This window comes from Myotis lucifugus, unplaced genomic scaffold (assembly GCF_000147115.1).
Source record: "Myotis lucifugus unplaced genomic scaffold, Myoluc2.0 scaffold_321, whole genome shotgun sequence".
Lineage (NCBI taxonomy): Eukaryota > Metazoa > Chordata > Mammalia > Chiroptera > Vespertilionidae > Myotis > Myotis lucifugus.
The window spans coordinates 677,179-693,448 of record NW_005871369.1 but is presented as its reverse complement, the minus strand read 5'-3'; the positions used below and the strand labels follow the sequence as shown (position 1 = coordinate 693,448).

The following is a 16,270-nucleotide window of genomic DNA, read 5'->3' as shown; positions in this document are numbered from 1 at the left end:
GGAGTACGCGGCAACTGCGATGTCAGGGTAAAGACGCACAATACAAGTGGACTGACCCTCGTAAAAAGAATGCTTCGTCTTATTCTTAGCTTTGGTTGTTAGATCATAATGACTAGAGTTGTCGACTAACATTAGACTGCTCTTTAATTAGTCTACATTATACTAATGCTAAATGATGACTGGTTCTGTTAGGATCGGTTTCTATATTAAGACGCCAGGGGAGTTTTGTGACCAGACTCAGCAGGCTTTGTTCAATTGCTATGTCTCTTTCTCCCGACCATTAAATTGAAGTCGTCAGTTGAGGGAGTGGCCGGGGGAGGTGCTGGAGGGAATGCTGCAGGGCTCGGCGCCTGCAAAGCCCCTCCTTGCAGCCTCGGAGCTGCAGGACCCACGAGCAACAAGTGGCGGAGGACAGCGAGAGCTCAGCCCCCACCTGCAGAGCCCTGGGCCCGGGCCGGCGCAGCGCGGGAGCCGCCGTGCGGCTCCGGGCGCCGCTCCCGGGGCGCCGCTGCGCTCGGGCTGTGCCTTTTGTTTACACGCTAGAGGACACACAGTTACGTAAACACCGCAGGAGCCGCGCTGAATGAAATGGGGATGCCTGGGGGTGCTAGCTTGGGTTTGGGGGATGCCGGGTTGGTTGTTTCCTCCCCAGCACAGGCTTGCGAGGGAGCTCTGTTCGGGGAGCACATTGGGGACGTATCGGGGTGGGAATCTGGCAAGCAGCTTCAGTTCCCGAGCCGAGGGTTTTTTCTTCCATGCCACGGTCTGTCTCTCCGGATGTTGTTTATGTGTTTTTTTCCCCCCGTGAATTCTTAATTTATGAGTTACGAGATAATTGGGTTCAGCCGATGCCGGTGTGGTTACAACTTCATTTCGGGTAATGTCTCCGACTGGATGGGTTCAATAAAATGTTCCCGAAAGAGAGTCTCCGTGCTGCTGCATTGTAAAAAGCGCCAGTGTCAGTTAAACGTGAGCGTGAGTAAAGGCTGGGAAACTGGCGCATAATAGAGGCAACAATAGACTTGTATTGGCTGCAAAAAAGGGGGAGGGGGAAAGCGCTGGTCGGGAATATCGCCTTTTGACAAAAAAATGGGAGCCGAGCAGTGCCGCTTGGCAGCAGAGCAGGATGAGATGCTACCCCCTCCGTCAAGCCTGCTCATTGAAGGCGCCGAGTAGTAACAACACCACTATATTTGTCACTATCTCGCGGCAAGAAAGAAGTTGCCTTCCTAGCGAGGGATATGTGCTGACTTGGAAAGGAGCGGTCTGGAACTCAGCCGTGCATGTCAGAGCTACAAGAAAATTCTGTTGCCAGTTACCATGGAAGCAGCTTCTTGCTCCTGTGTACCTCTCTGTTTATATTTTGGTTATCAGATTGTGTTCACATTAGAAAGTAATTGGGTTTGATTTGTAGTGAGGAGGTAGATGGTTTTCAAATCCCTTTTTTTTTTAAATGCCTTTGTGTGTGCGTGTGCGTGTGGTCAGTTTGAGGAGGGGTCTGGGTCCTAGGCTACCAGGGAAGATTTCAGCTGGCCACCCGTGACTTTTCTTCCTCAGTCCTCTGAGTTGCAGCTTTCTCGGAGGCCTCCAGTCCCACTCCCAGGATTAGAGAAACCTGTTGGAGCCGTCTTCTAACTTCATTAGCCTTGTTTCATTGACATCCTTGCCGGGATAGCAATCGAGGGCCATTGTGCAGTAGCTCCTGGTTATGTCTCCCCTGTAACCCAATCCACCCTCCTTTGGAGACAATCTCCCAGCCCTCCTGTGGTGTTTGGATGTTAATGAAATGCAGCTAAAATGGGGTTTTCTGAGCTCATGCCAGTGTAAATCATGCCTGTTCGGTGTTAGCTGCATGATGTTGTTTCTGATCCTGAGCAGACCAGTGGTTGGTCACCCTCCTCTTACCTTTTGCAGCATCCCAGAGGGTGGCTGATGGGTGGGGCTCTGGTGGCGCTGGCAAGCCCAGAGGCCGAGTTTTGCTTCTTGTGGCCTGTTGGGGCTTGAATACCAGGATCGGGACTTTGCAGAAGTGCCGCCCTGCTATTGTTGCCTTTCCGTGCATCAAATTGAATAGCCACAGGAGGGACTCGCACTTGTCTGAGATAGCTTTGATAAAATATCCCTCATTAATGCCACTTTATATTTACAGTGTGTCACTGGAGACGCACAAGGCTTCATTTAGTGACTTGTGTGACGAGACAAGCTTGCATTATTTGCCTGGGACGTTTTGGAGGAACAAGAGACCCATTGAGCAATCTTTTGAAATGAACAAATACGGAAAAAGGGGGGAATAAAAGAGGAGGCAGTTCCCTGGAACAAGAGCTTTATTCATATGGATGTTGTACATGCTCTCTCCCGTTTTCTCCAATGGCCCTCCTGGTGCAGGGGAGCGGGACCTGGAAGAAGCCAGCAGGCGGGACACTTTCGCATCCTCTCTCACTCCCTGACTTCACATTCTTATCCGAGTGGGTCCTCAGCTCCCCAACTGTTCATCTCGCTCCACACCCTCACACACCTCAACAGGTAACAGCTTTCCTGGGTCTAACGGAGATTTTGAAATCCTTCCCAGCTGTGAGTTTCAACAGAAGCAAATGCTAGCTCCCCGCTGAGGCCGATGGTTGTCGGAGGATATATTGGTGGAAAGGAAAGAGATGTCACCTTTCTATGACATGTGTCAAGAAGGGGGTTGATAGGAAGTGTCCGACTGGAAAGATGTCTTGCAATTATAATACTAGTCTGACTATTTTCAAAGAAATGTGTGAAAACCAAAATCCAAAATTCGATGGTGCTCTTGAAGTTTGCAGTGCCTTCTGCCCCCACTCGCTACATTTTGGCCGCCTACATATGTGAATTCTTATTCCTTGGCTTATGTTGCTTAAGATTTTCAGACTTTAGAAAATTGATATTATTGCTGTGAATATAAACTGTCTTATCCCCTGGGTTTCTGTATGTGCTAATCAGTCACTTAGAATTTACATTTTAAAAATGGTGTGTGTGTGTGTATGTGTGTGTGTGTGTGTATGTGTATGTGTGTATGTGTGTGTGTTTAATAAAAGGCCCATTTTTACCTGAGTGACCTTCTTAAATTGAGCCAAACTAATCGATGCTATGATTTGAAGAGAAATTTACCAGCATATGAAGAAATGTATAAAAAATAAATCCCAAGTATTCAAATGCCGTGTCTCCTTCTTGGGAAGAATAGTACTGACCATTATGCTGGGCTTTTTAAACTGAAAATCCAGCACAGAAAGGAGAAACCACACAGCGACATCTGTTGCAGAATTGAAAATTTGCTGCTTTGAGTTGGAAGCAATTAGTTCCGTTCAAGCACCTAATGGTATCAATTATTGTGTGTGTGTGTGTGTGTGCGCGCGCACTCATACAAATATGTATATATACACACATATGTACATATATGCACACGGAGAAACTCACCCAATACAATATGCATATTCACCTTTTAAAAGTATTTAATAGAAAATGTTCACTTTAGCACCAGAGCTTTTTTTCTTAATGTCACCTGTTGGGGAATTTGAGATTTTTGTGATCCTGGCATTTTTGAAAGGGGAAGGACATTATTAGAAATCATCTGGTGAAATCTCATTACTTTGCAGTGAGGCAGCCGCAGCCCAGAGCGGGCAGGAGCTTGCTTACCATTGACCTGGGGAGCGGGTTCCCTTGAGGTCCAGCCAATGGACCTTCTCTTCCACCTTCCAGCAGGGATGCCCAGAGAGGGATGTGGATCATGGAGAGACAGTATCTTGGCTGGGAATAGTTTGTATTCTGAAGGCAGCACGATTTATTGCTGTTTTAAGTAATAAACCCATGGATCAGAGGAGTGACCTCTGGGAAGAAAGGCCCAGTTCTTGGTAAGGTTGTCTTTGGTGTTGACAAATGATTCCGAAACCTCTGGACTTGATTTGGCAGCCACAGCGTGAACGCCATCCAGCGCTCCTGCACGGGGGCGAGCTCAGGGTTGTGTTGCTGTGATAAGTCAAGTGCATGAGAACCAGGTTTCAGAATCCTCAGCTTTCGTTTTTCCAGCTTTTGACTTGCCTTTGCAAGGGTTCCTCTGTACCTGAGAGCTCTCCCCCCCTAACTAAGGAAGAAAGGAGGGTCCTTGGTTAATGAACAAGAACACAGCTTGATTTCCTTACCAGGTGCTCATCCCTTTTTATGAAGCAGAGGAAAAGCGGAGTATGATTTGTTTCTTTTTTTAAAAACTATTTTTTTTGCAAGATGACTTTTTTACATTGGTCATATTTTCTTTACTTTTTCATTTTACTATGAAAAATTTCAAATACATACGAAAGCGGAAAGACCATAATTAACCCTGTGTGCAAATCACCTCGTTCAGTAATCATCCACCTATGGCAACCCATCCTCTGTGCTCTCCACATGTCCTCCCCTTCCCAGATTATTTCACAGGAATCCTGGACGTCCTGTTATTTCTCCCATAATTTACGTTAGAATGAGTCTCTGTGCAATGCAGTCCTCCTTCCCCCACTCCCATAACCACAGTACCGTTAGTTTAATGTACATCTTCCCCACTGGCTACGGAATTTTTGCCCTCCCCTTGCTTTACTGAGGAAAGTACCCAGAGTGAAGGCTTGTACGGCGGGTAAAGCTGAGGCAGAAACCAAGAAGCCAGAGTTTGATTACTGCCTGTACTGAGGAGACCCTTTTGCGTGGTTTGGTTTATTTTGAGCGAGGTTTTGTTTGGATTGGAGAAGATGAGTGTTATTGTTGTGTAAATATGGTTGTGTAAATATGCAGTAATTGTAGCTAATCCATCCACTGTGGTGTGCTTCAGAAGCACCGGTTCGAGATTGCATTTCCAGTTCTCATGATGAATACCTCCATCTGAGGACTTCTGTTAGGGTGGCTGGGAGATACATAGCTTCATTTGTATGTTTATCTTAAAATGCCTCCATGCTATATAAAAGGCCTTTGCCTTTTTTGAATATAAGGATTAAAAGAAAAAAAACCCTTTTCCCATTTCTGACTGGCTTAGTGCTAATTTCTCCCTGTATTCTGTGACTGAAGTGATCGCAGAATTCTTCTGCACTGCAGGAAACCCATACAACAAGCTGTGAGCATTCGGGCTGAATTTTTGTAGGATAGGGGCACCAGGTAGGGAGAAAAAAGATCACTATTTTTACTTATCAGTATTTGCCCCATTGATTTAAAATATGAATTTTTAATTTTAACTAGAAATGTTGAAATGCTTCAGTATTACTTTCTGAACTTCTTTGTGTTTTTGGGTGTTTTTTTTTGAAAATAGGTTGTTCCATTTTCCAAAGTTCATGAAATGTGAGTCTGTGTGCGTGTGTGTGTGTGTGTGTGTGTGTGTGTGTGTTAAGAGGTTCTTTCTCAAATGTATTTAATGTGGACTATAAATCAGAAGCATTTGGTTTTTTTGGTTTCCAGCCAAACAAGCAATTACACATGAGATGGTTTTGAGGGGTCTGAGCTGCTTGGCCAGGTGAGAAGCACAAAAGAATGCCTACATTCAAGGTTTGGGGAGGGGGAGCGCCACCAAATTCGAATAAACAGCCTTTGTTTGGAAACCAGCAATGAAGGAAGGAACCCACTGGAATGTTTGTAATTACAAGTAGCACCTCCTTGTTTAAATTTCAGAAGCCACAGTTTCTTTTTCAGAGATTTAAATTGCAGGCTCCAGCCAGCAGCTGCTGTTGTGGTTAATGGGCAGTTTCTCTTTGAAGACCTTCCAGGGCTGGTCTCAAAAGCGTGGTGCAGTTGGCCTTGAACTAGGGTGAGAAGAAAAGGCGATGGAGGGGTCTCTGTACATGCACAGCAAAGGCGATGTGTGGCCTTTCCTCCTCGGAGGAGAACCTGCGGTCAGGTGGAGAGAGAGCTGGCCCTGAGAAGATGTTATGGTGACAGGTGTCTTGAATCTCTTAAGAGAGTTGTGGGCCGGGGAAGATTTTTTCTCTTAGTAGATGTTTTACTGGAATATAGTCATTTGACCCAACATTTTGAACTAGATATTTCAGAAATGTTAAATAGGCTTGAATGAAAGTGCTCTGATATATATTTAAATGCTACTCAGTGTTTGAAGTTGATACTCCAATGACATGGACCTTTAAAAAGGCCTAGAATAAGCATCTCGCTCTTGGCAGTCTTCCTTGGTAAGACAGGCGCTCCGATCCTGCTCAGCATCCAGCAGGGACTGTAATGCCAGGTTGGAATTAAGTTAGGAGGTCCCTGGAGGGGGCGGGGAGGTATCTGCCCAAACACCCAGGGCTCCCCTGTCCCCGTCATATCTCCCATTGTCTGCACCCTCTCTCCACTTGGCTAGGATTAACCTGAAGTTAACATGTCAGAAATGGAACTTTCATCTTTTTCTGTCATTGCATATGACACCATTGTCACCCTGGTCTCTAAGGCCCCTGAATTTGGAGTCTTTTCCCTCCTTGACTTCCACTCTTGGCTGAAATAAAATGGGCTGATTGCTTCTCCACAGCACTGTCTGGAAGCCTCAGCGTCCTGCCTCGCCAGATCATGTTGAACGAGCAGCAGCTTCCTAGCCAGGTCCCCTGACCACTCTGTCAGAATATGTCCACCTACGCGATGCTGGTGCTTCTCTGGACAGGACCATGCTGCGTCCCTTTCAGAAAACCTCGTCTCACACGCTTGCTTCTCGTATCAGCCCAGCATCCACACTGTTTTGTCTTCAGGCTGTTCCTTCCTCAATTGCTGTCTCACTTCCTCTCTAACTGTCCTAATTTTTTATTACCTTTCAGCCCAATTCTGCTGGGACTGGGAGACCGTGATTCTCCAGTGAACCAGAGGAAGAAAGTGGTTCCACTGGTCCGTCTTCAGCTGTTGCCTTTGCGTAAAACTGCTCTTATCCTTTCCTTAGCCGCTTGGTTTATAGGTGTAGGACACCTGATTCTCCTTGCCTACCTTGAGAATAAACATCTTCCCTTTGCATCTTTCAGTTTAACTAACACATCCTTATCTTCTTCTGCTTTACAGGTATATATGTTTATGTGGGTTTTTTTACAGTAAGCCGAAGTGTGTAGCTATTGCCATTATTTTACTGGAAAAATTTAAAGGTTAGAATGTGGAAAGTGTGTCACACCTGTTTGGTGATATGTGTTTGAATGAGGGCAAATCCCAGGCCGGCAAAGTAAGACCTTTAGACACAAAGGCAAGCTCTATAGCAGTGATGGCGAACCTATGACACACGTGTCAGAGGTGACACGCGAACTCATTTTTTTGGTTGGTTTTTCTTTGTTAAATGGCATTTAAATATATAAAATAAATATCAAAAATATAAGTCTTTGTTTTACTATGGTTGCAGATATCAAAAAATTTCTATATGTGACACGTCACCAGAGTTAAGTTAGGCTTTTTCAAAATGCTGACACGCCGAGCTCAAAAGGTTCGCCATCACTGCTCTATAGGATAGGAAGGGCTCAGAGGTCAGGGTCAGGGTCAGGGTCAGGGTCAAGGGGGCTTTATCTGGAGCTGCTGCTGTGCCGTAAATGAGACCAGGCCCCTGCAGATGGCCCCAAATAGGAGCCGTTGTAGAAGAGTGGTTGGTGCTCATGTGTGGTCTGTCTAGTTACCAGGGTACCTCCCTGTGGGCCAGAGGGAAGTGCTAGAGCCAGGCCTTTGCCAGCCAGTGTTTGAAATGGCGTGGACCTTGGGAGCAGTGCTGCCTGCCTGCACAGTCACCTCCAGCATCGCACTAGCTGATCACATCGGGGCTGAATTGTCGCTGGCTCTAATCACTGAGCCTGTTATCTTAAGGATCTGTTCAAAGCCTTCACCTGGTAATAGTATGTGCCACAGTCCATCCCTTATTTTTTCCTTGTTTGGACCTTCCTCTGCCCAGTTGGGTTTTTGCTGGTAGAAGGTTATGTAGCATGATACTTCAGTGATAGCTAAGCTGGATGATACTGGAGTCTCTGGGGACAGTCTTGGGGAAAAGGTGTGTATTTGGCTCTTTGCCGAACGTGCCTGTGGTCAGCGAGCCGCCCAGACTCACTACAGTCATCAGCCTGGTGTCTCCTCTGAGCAGGCGAGGAACATCGCTTCATCCCTCTTCCGGAACCCCTTACCCAAACAGTAAAACTTCACAGACAGGGAGAAAACAAAGTGGATCTAGTACTAAGTTACTGCTCGAAAGGTTTTATCTCTTAAAACAGAGGTTCTCAACCTTCCTAATGCCGCGACCCTTTAATACAGTTCCTCATGTTGTGGTGACCCCCAGCCATAAAATTATTTTCGTTGCTATTTCATAACTGTCATTTTGCTACTGTTATGAATCGTAATGTAAATATCTGATATGTAGGATGTATTTTCATTGTTACAAATTGAACATAATTAAAGCAAAGTGATTAATCACAAAAACAATATGTAATTATATATGTGTTTTCCGATGGTCTTAGGCGACCCCTGTGAAAGGGTCGTTCGACCCCCAAAGGGGTCGCGACCCACAGGTTGAGAACCGCTGTCTTAAAAGGTTCACATAAAGATTCGCTTAAATGACTTGGAGCCTCACTTTTCCTGTGCGTGTCCTGCGAGCACACATGGAGCAGAGACCTCGTTTCCTTTCTTTTAGTTGGTTAGTCATCACATGAATGTTGGCTGCTGATCATTTCCCTTTTCTGAGGCAAAGCTCTCCGTCTCCGGGCCCAGCTGGCCGGCGGAATACCCAGGGTAGGTTTCGGAGGGACGAAGCCCAGTGAGTTAGGAAGAGCAGAAGCAAGCTGCCTTACAGGGGGCTAAAAATAAAAGATCATATGTGTGAACATATGTGAAAAGGGAGTTTTATAGGTATGTATGGCTTTTATTAAAACAGCCACTATTTAGTGATGAGGGTTTTATGTCTCAGACTACTGCTTATCACATTTGTGAATCTCACATGTTTGGGAATACTGAAACATAAATACCATGCTGATAGGATTAATTCAGGATATTCTGTCTCTAAGGTGAAACTGAAGAATAACCTGCAGTTTAAAATTTTTTTGTAAGTAAATGGAATCATCTAGTACTGACAGTGATAATAATCTCAAATTTCTGGACCTTTTTTTTTTAACACAGAGAGGACTATATTATTTTACCTAACCTCCTGTATTTTAATACACTATATTTAAATGAAGAATTTGGCCCGGCTGGTGTTGCTCAGTGGTTGAGTGTCAACCCAGGAACCAAGAGGTCACTGCTAGATTCTGGTCAGGGCACATGCCCGGGTTATGGTTTCGATCTCCAGTAGGGGATGTGCAGGAGGCAGCAGAACGATGATGTTTCTCTCTCATCTGTGTTTCTATCTCTCTATCACTCTTCCTTTCTGTCTTTCTAAAAATCAATAAAAACATATTTTTAAATACTTTATAAAAAATAAAAAAGAATTTGGTAAGGCACGTGGTGGAAAAATGAGATTTAAAAAGTGACTTTTAAGTGGAGCACCTGCTTTACACCAGGCACTGTGTTGGGTGCATCCATAGTTGGGTGGGTTGATGTCTGTCTTCCAGAAGTTCACAGTCAATTTTTTTTCAGCTTTTATTTTGAAAACTTTCAAAACCACAGGAAGGATGAAAGAAAAGGACAATGACTGCGTGTACTTCCCCAGGGTCATCGACTGTTAAAAGTTGCCCGTTTGCTTCTCTCCAGCTCTCTGAATAATGTGGACAAACATCTTTTCTTTTTGTACTGAACCAGGTGAAAGCCAGTTGAAGGCAGGGACACTACCCCCTGCATGCCTTCAGCTCCTCACTCCTGAGAATAAGGACATTGTTTACCTGTGCAACCTCAGTACCATTATTGTGTTCATGAAACTCAACATTGACTTAACAATACCTCATATCTAGCCCATATTCAACTTCTCTAGTTGTCCCGGAAATATCCTTTATGTTTCCTCGTCCTTCCTGATCCAGGCTTCGTCAGAGATCACACATTGGATTTGGTGTTCCTGTCTTCCTTAGCCTAGTCCCGTTCCCTCCCTGTACCTTCTCTTTCAAGGCTTTGTAAAGGGGGCTGTCTTCCACGGCGTTGACGTTTTGATGCGCCCAGACCTACTGTTTTACAGAATGTCCCGCAGTTCCTCTACAGATTGTTGAACCTTTCCTCATAGCTCCATTCAGACTACAGACCTGGGTAAGAACGCTGCATGCCCATGTTGCCACTTCGCCACCTTCTTACAGAATCACATCAGGGGGATGTGATATCAGTTTGTCATATTATTGGTGATGGTCAGCTTGATGCCTTGGTTAATGATAAAAATTTAGTTACTTTGTTTCGATGGATTTATTGATTTGTCTATTAATGTCCCTTTATGATTAATAAGTAATTTGTGGGATATTTTGAGCTGAAGATCCTGTTTTCTAATAAGATTTCATTGAGCATTTTTAGCAGCATTGATAAGTCTTGTCTGAATCAAATATTATACCAGTAGGTCCTGGCTGGGTGTCGTCCCATACACCAAAAGGCTGGGGGCTCAATTCCCAGTCAGGACACATACCTAGGTTGCGGGTTCCCTCCCTGGTCAGGGTGCGTGCAGGAGGCAACCAGTCGATGTTTCTCTCTCTCTCTCTCTCTCTCTCTCTCTCTCTCTCTCTCTTTCTCTCTCTCTCTCTCTCTCTCTCTCTCTCTCTCTCTCTCTCTCTCATCAGTATAAAAACATATCCTTGGGTGAGGATTAAAAATATATATAACGGTAATTACTAAATTGTGTTTTTTCTAATTCTGCCATTCCCCGGCCTTGGCCAGAGGCAGGCTTGCCTGAAGAAGAGCTTGCCTTTCCTCCGCCTCTCCTTTGATAAAAATCACAATGGACTCCGATTTTAAAAATTCAGTGTGATTATATTTCATTATCGTCAAATTTGGCCAGTGGGAACCCCTTTAGTCTGGCTCCGATTCCTTTTGATATAGCTCTGTTAATTTTTAAGAACTTTCTTATTTTCTGTCACAAGAAGATGTCTAAGCTCACATTGTATTTTCTCTGCCCCAGACCTGGAATCAGCTATTTCTCCCAGATGTCCTGGTTTCTTTTAGTATTTAAATATCAGAGGAGTGCTCATTGCTATGGACTTATCTTTGTTTCAGTGGGCAGAACTAGGATATATATATATAATTTTTTATTTTCATATAAATTTATCTATATATTTTTTCTTTATATTTATTCATTTAAATCATGAGTTCATACTGATGCTTTCAATTCCAGTCTAACACCCCAAGATTCTTTCTCTTCTTCTCCTATTCCTTATTTGTATCTTTCTTCTCAGCCACACTAATGTCTTATAGTTAATGCAAAATAGTTTTGGAATTACTCCACTAAGACCGCTGTAGACAGCGAATCTACCAAGTATAGCTCGGGCTCTTTTTGCCTTTAAGTGAGATTCCAGGGAGGCTAGGCAGGGTACTGTGTTCACAAGATCACAGGAACAAGGCTCAACAATCAAAGCTATAAAAAGAATTCTCACTTCCTCCCTTACCTTCTGGCCAGTCCCATCCATCTTCCCATATAGTAGCCAATTCCATTCCTCTCTCATGAATCCTTTCTGTTTGTCCTTTTAAAAAATAATAGGTAGCATTGTTCTTTCTTTCTACACATTCCACACACTGTGTTAACATCTGCTTATATTCCGTCTCCTTATTTGACAAACCCTGGGCTCTCAGTTATTTTAATGAATTGCCCCCATTTGGCTTTATTTTACTTTAGAAGCCTTTATCTTTCTTTTAATTCTCCAAATTACTTATATGAAAGTAGGGGCCGGATGGCTCCTTCGCATACAGTGCTGTGTGTCTCTGATGTTTAATAATGTTGCCTTATTGTGTCTCTCCCTAGTTATCTTTCACCCTTCTCCTCAGCCACTACAGTGGCATATCTATTTCTGAAGCCTCACTGCCCCACTCCCCTCCCTTTCCTAAGGTGTGGTGTCCTTAGTTACTCTACACGGCCTTTTGCATCTAAACCTCAGACTGTTCTAAAGCTGTCTGTTGGACATCTCAATCTGGGTGTCCCACAGTTACCTCAAATAACAATACTGACAAAGCAGCTATCACTTATTTAGTATCTTTATTCATGATCTTATTTAATTCCGGCCCCAGGAGTAGTTACCCGTCTTGCTTCATTCCAGATGAGGAAGCAGAGAGGATGATAGATCCCTTGTCCAGGAGGCACAAATAATAAGTAGCAAAACCAGATCTATTTTCAAAACCCATTGTTTTAAACACTTATCTATCTATCTATCTATCTATCTATCTATCTATCTATCATCTATATATATAAAAAGCCAATGGCCATAACACCATAATGCTGGAACGACCAAACGACCGGTCACCAGGAGGTGCATTGATGGGTCCCGCCCATGGTGGCGTGGGGGAGTCGGGGCCTGCGGCGGTTTTGCGCACTGGGCCTCTAGTATTTTTCTAAAATTCCAGATGTCTACAACGGAACTTAACATTTTTTTCTCCCCAAACCTCCCTCCATTCTGTGTTTACTCTTGAGTAGAAGGGTACCACCATTGACCCAATGAGTTAAATAAATCTGGGAGACATTTTAGGCTTTCTTCCTTTGCTATCCTTAACCCCTCTGTTAGTTACTAAGTCCTGCCTACCTCTTGCATTCATTCATCTATTTCACCACCACTGTTTTAGTTTACCCTTATTCTCATTTTACAAGCGATGAAAGATTTAAATTAATGTAACAGCCCCTTAATTGGTCTGTTTACTTCTAGTCTCATCCCTTGTAATGCATCCTTAATACTGCTTCTAGACAGATCTTTCTAAAATACACATTAGGTGTCACTCTCTTGCTTAAAATCTTTGCACGTTTTCTCAGCACCTTAAAGACTAAGCTTGCCTGTTTCATCATGGCCTGTAGTGCCCTTCCTCACCCGACTCCTGTCGTCCTCTCAGGCTCATCTCCTGCCACCTGCACACACCACGTTCTTGCTGTAGGACTTGCTTTAGGTGCTACACACTGTTCTTTACCAAGGTACACGTGCCCTACGTAAGCCATGTTCTCACAGGCTCTCTGCTTTTTTTTTTTTTTTTTTAATATATTTTATTGATTTTTCATAGAGAGGAAGAGAGAGGGACAGAGAGTTAGAAACATCGATGAGTGCCCTTCCTCACCCGACTCCTGTCGTCCTCTCAGGCTCATCTCCTGCCACCTGCACACACCACGTTCTTGCTGTAGGACTTGCTTTAGGTGCTACACACTGTTCTTTACCAAGGTACACGTGCCCTACGTAAGCCATGTTCTCACAGGCTCTCTGCTTTTTATATGTTACTGGCTCCTCCTTATGTATATGGCTGATTTCTACATGTCTTTGAGATCCAGCTCAAAGTTTTGCAAAGAAACTTCCATGACTCTTCAGGTTGGTTAGATGTCTTTTTTTTTTTTGCGCCCCTCCTGACTTACCTTCTTCCTTCCCATCAAGCATCTTTCTCTGAACCACCCCGTGTTCCTTCTACATACCGTGCATTTCATATTTGTCCAACTTGTTTTCACCCACAGAAATATCCCACCCTCTGGTCTTCCATGCCAGCATGTTTAATCCTGTGCATTCAGAAGACCCAAGTCCAGTGTTTTCCAAATCTAATCTGATTGCCGGCCTGAATGTAATGTTTTCCTTTCAACTTCCATTACAATATCTCTAGCCGTTCCATGACTTTTGACACCTTCTACATACATATTGACATGTGTCTATGGATATATGTATCATAACCTTTCCATAGGAGGGACTATTGTTCAACTTGGTTCTCTTAACAGAGCACAATGCCCTACATAGTATGTGCTCAATAAATGTTTGTTGAAACAGTGATTGAAATGGAAATTAGGTAACCATCACCATTAAATCCTTTTTAGCCCTTTCAAAATAAATATGAGCAGAGGACATAATGAAGACTAGTATAAAAATGAATCCCTCGAGGTTGTTTTTTCACTCACATTTTCCTATTACACAATCTGATTTCAATATGTATGTAGTCTCTCCTTTCTTATTTGTTCTGAATCCTGGTAGTTGGGGTATAGAATCTGTACTGGACCTCTGTGTTTATAAATTTAACTTAGTGGTTGTCTTATTATCAGCTTTTAGAACTGTAACTCTTGGTAGAAGTTGTTTATTCTCTCATTATGGATGAAGAGCTATCAGAATGCCTGAGTTTTTCATAGTCTGGAGGACTGACTTTTAGTGTGTTTGTTCATACTTGGTTGTTGGGCAGTCGGAGAGATTTTAGACCAGGAGCCCAGATAAGAAAACCTCTTTCTATTTAATCACTCCACAGCCCTGGGATGGCTGGACTTTAAGTCATTGCTAAGGCCATACTGGCACTTCAGAGTTGAAGCAACAAACCCAGAAACTTATCTCAGGGGCCATCTGCCCCACTTCCCCTCAGTTTTCATGAGTCTTTTCTTAAAACTGAGAGATATTCTTAGGAGAGGCATGGTGAACATGGAGATTTACACCTCAGGGTGACCATTTTCCCATACAGTAATAAAGATATATGTGAAGTCAGTGGCTACAGGATCAAAAAACAGATCACAGCAGTTGGATCAGACATGAGAAATGGCTTGATGCTGTGTTTTAAAAACCTGAGATGGGTTAGGCAGTCTGTTTTATGGAGATGCTTGCGCTATTTGTGTGGCTGTAGTTGGTGCTAAATAAAACTGTGGCAAAATTAAGCTTGTAAAGTTAATTGCCTACTACCAATCTAGTTTTAAACAGAAGGATTTCCTGTTGGTCGTTCATGGAAGATGGGAGAAATTTTATATGCAGGCAGAGGGAGAGAGTTTGCTAACATTACCTTTTAATTTAGGAGAAGTTTGGAGTTTGTTTTTTCCTGTGATACAGAGGTGGAACCCACTCTAACCAGAGTTTATTGCTGTAATATTTTTAAAATGCATTAGTGACACTGATATATCTGTGACCTTGTAAAGGTGTTTTTTGAGGGGAGGGGGGTGGCCAGCCTTTCTCTCACTGTCCTAAGTGATGTCTGCTTAATAGCTAACTCCCTGGCAGGGAGGGGCCAGAGGACCCCTCAGAACTTGTTTTCATGGCTTATTTCTAAGGTCTTCCCTTCACATTCCCATCCATCCACTTAGAATTCTTTTCTCTGCCGAAGGCATGCATCCAGCCTAGACTGTGTTTGGTGCTTAAAATGCTCTGAGTTAAGGGGAATCGTAGCGATTTATTGAAGCTTCCTTTGTAGCTGTAGAGCTCTGTATTGTTTTAGGTTACACAGCTTGAAATTCGTAGGCATCGTGTGTGAATTAATTGCAATTAGTTGAGGTTTTGAGCGGAATGACATATCTCCATGTACCATTTCCCCTTGTTGGTAAATATTTTTTAGGGGGGTTTGACTTCTTAAGAAATTTTTCAAGGTAGAGGCATTAAACCCTTCCTTTCCACCATGAATCTTGGTAAATATATCTTTACTAGAGGCCCGATGCACCAAGATTTGTGCAAGAATGGGTCTTCCTTCCCCTGGCTGCTGGCACTGCCTTCACTCCTACCGGAGCCGCCTTTCTGCCTTCCCATGCTGCCCAGAGGCCCGGAGTGGCTGGGGTAGTGGGGAACACCTGCGTCGTCACCATGGCGACGACGCAAGTGTCCTGCCTCGCCCCCAGCCACTCAGCACCTGCATATGTAAATTAACCCGCCATGTTTGTTGGGTTAATTTGCATACTCACTCCTGATTGGCTGGTGGGCATCGTGAAGGTATGGTCAATTTGCATGTTTCTCTTTTATTAGTTTAGATTAGCATGGCCTACTGTCAAGTACTATGAATGGTTTGATAGCGATATTTAAGAAAAATTGTATCTTTGAAACACAAATTTTGTCAGTTTATTAATATATAGTACATGATGATATTCCCTAAGAGAGAGAAGAGGCTAATCAATTTCTTCTAGAATTAGGTGAATAGTGTTTCAAGCATCCTATTTAAAAACAATTGCTCTAGGTTCTGCTTATTTCATTATTTTGGTCATTTGCATGAAAACAAGTTGGTTCTTTAAATAACCCCATTCAGTTTTCTTTTTCTTGTAAAATGTTATTTATCAAGTATTATATTCCATCCATTCAGTAGCATGAATCAGGCCTAAAATAGTAATGGAACTTTTTTTCTTTTATAACCAAAAATATCTCCCATTTTTATTTGCATTTACCTATGATTATATCTCTTTATTCTTGTTTTATAAAGTGAATGCATACAGTGTTATACTTTAATAGAATATTTGTAAGGTATTAGGATTTTTTAAGATAAGGTCATCACCTTGAAGATTTTGACC

General features: G+C 43.3%; 1 protein-coding gene across 4 annotated transcripts in view; it reads left to right on the top strand.

Annotated features, from left to right (window-relative positions):
• The window catches only part of CADM1 (cell adhesion molecule 1), a 347,826-nt gene that overhangs the window by 1,340 nt on the left and 330,216 nt on the right, over positions 1 to 16,270 (top strand). The window lies entirely within an intron of this gene.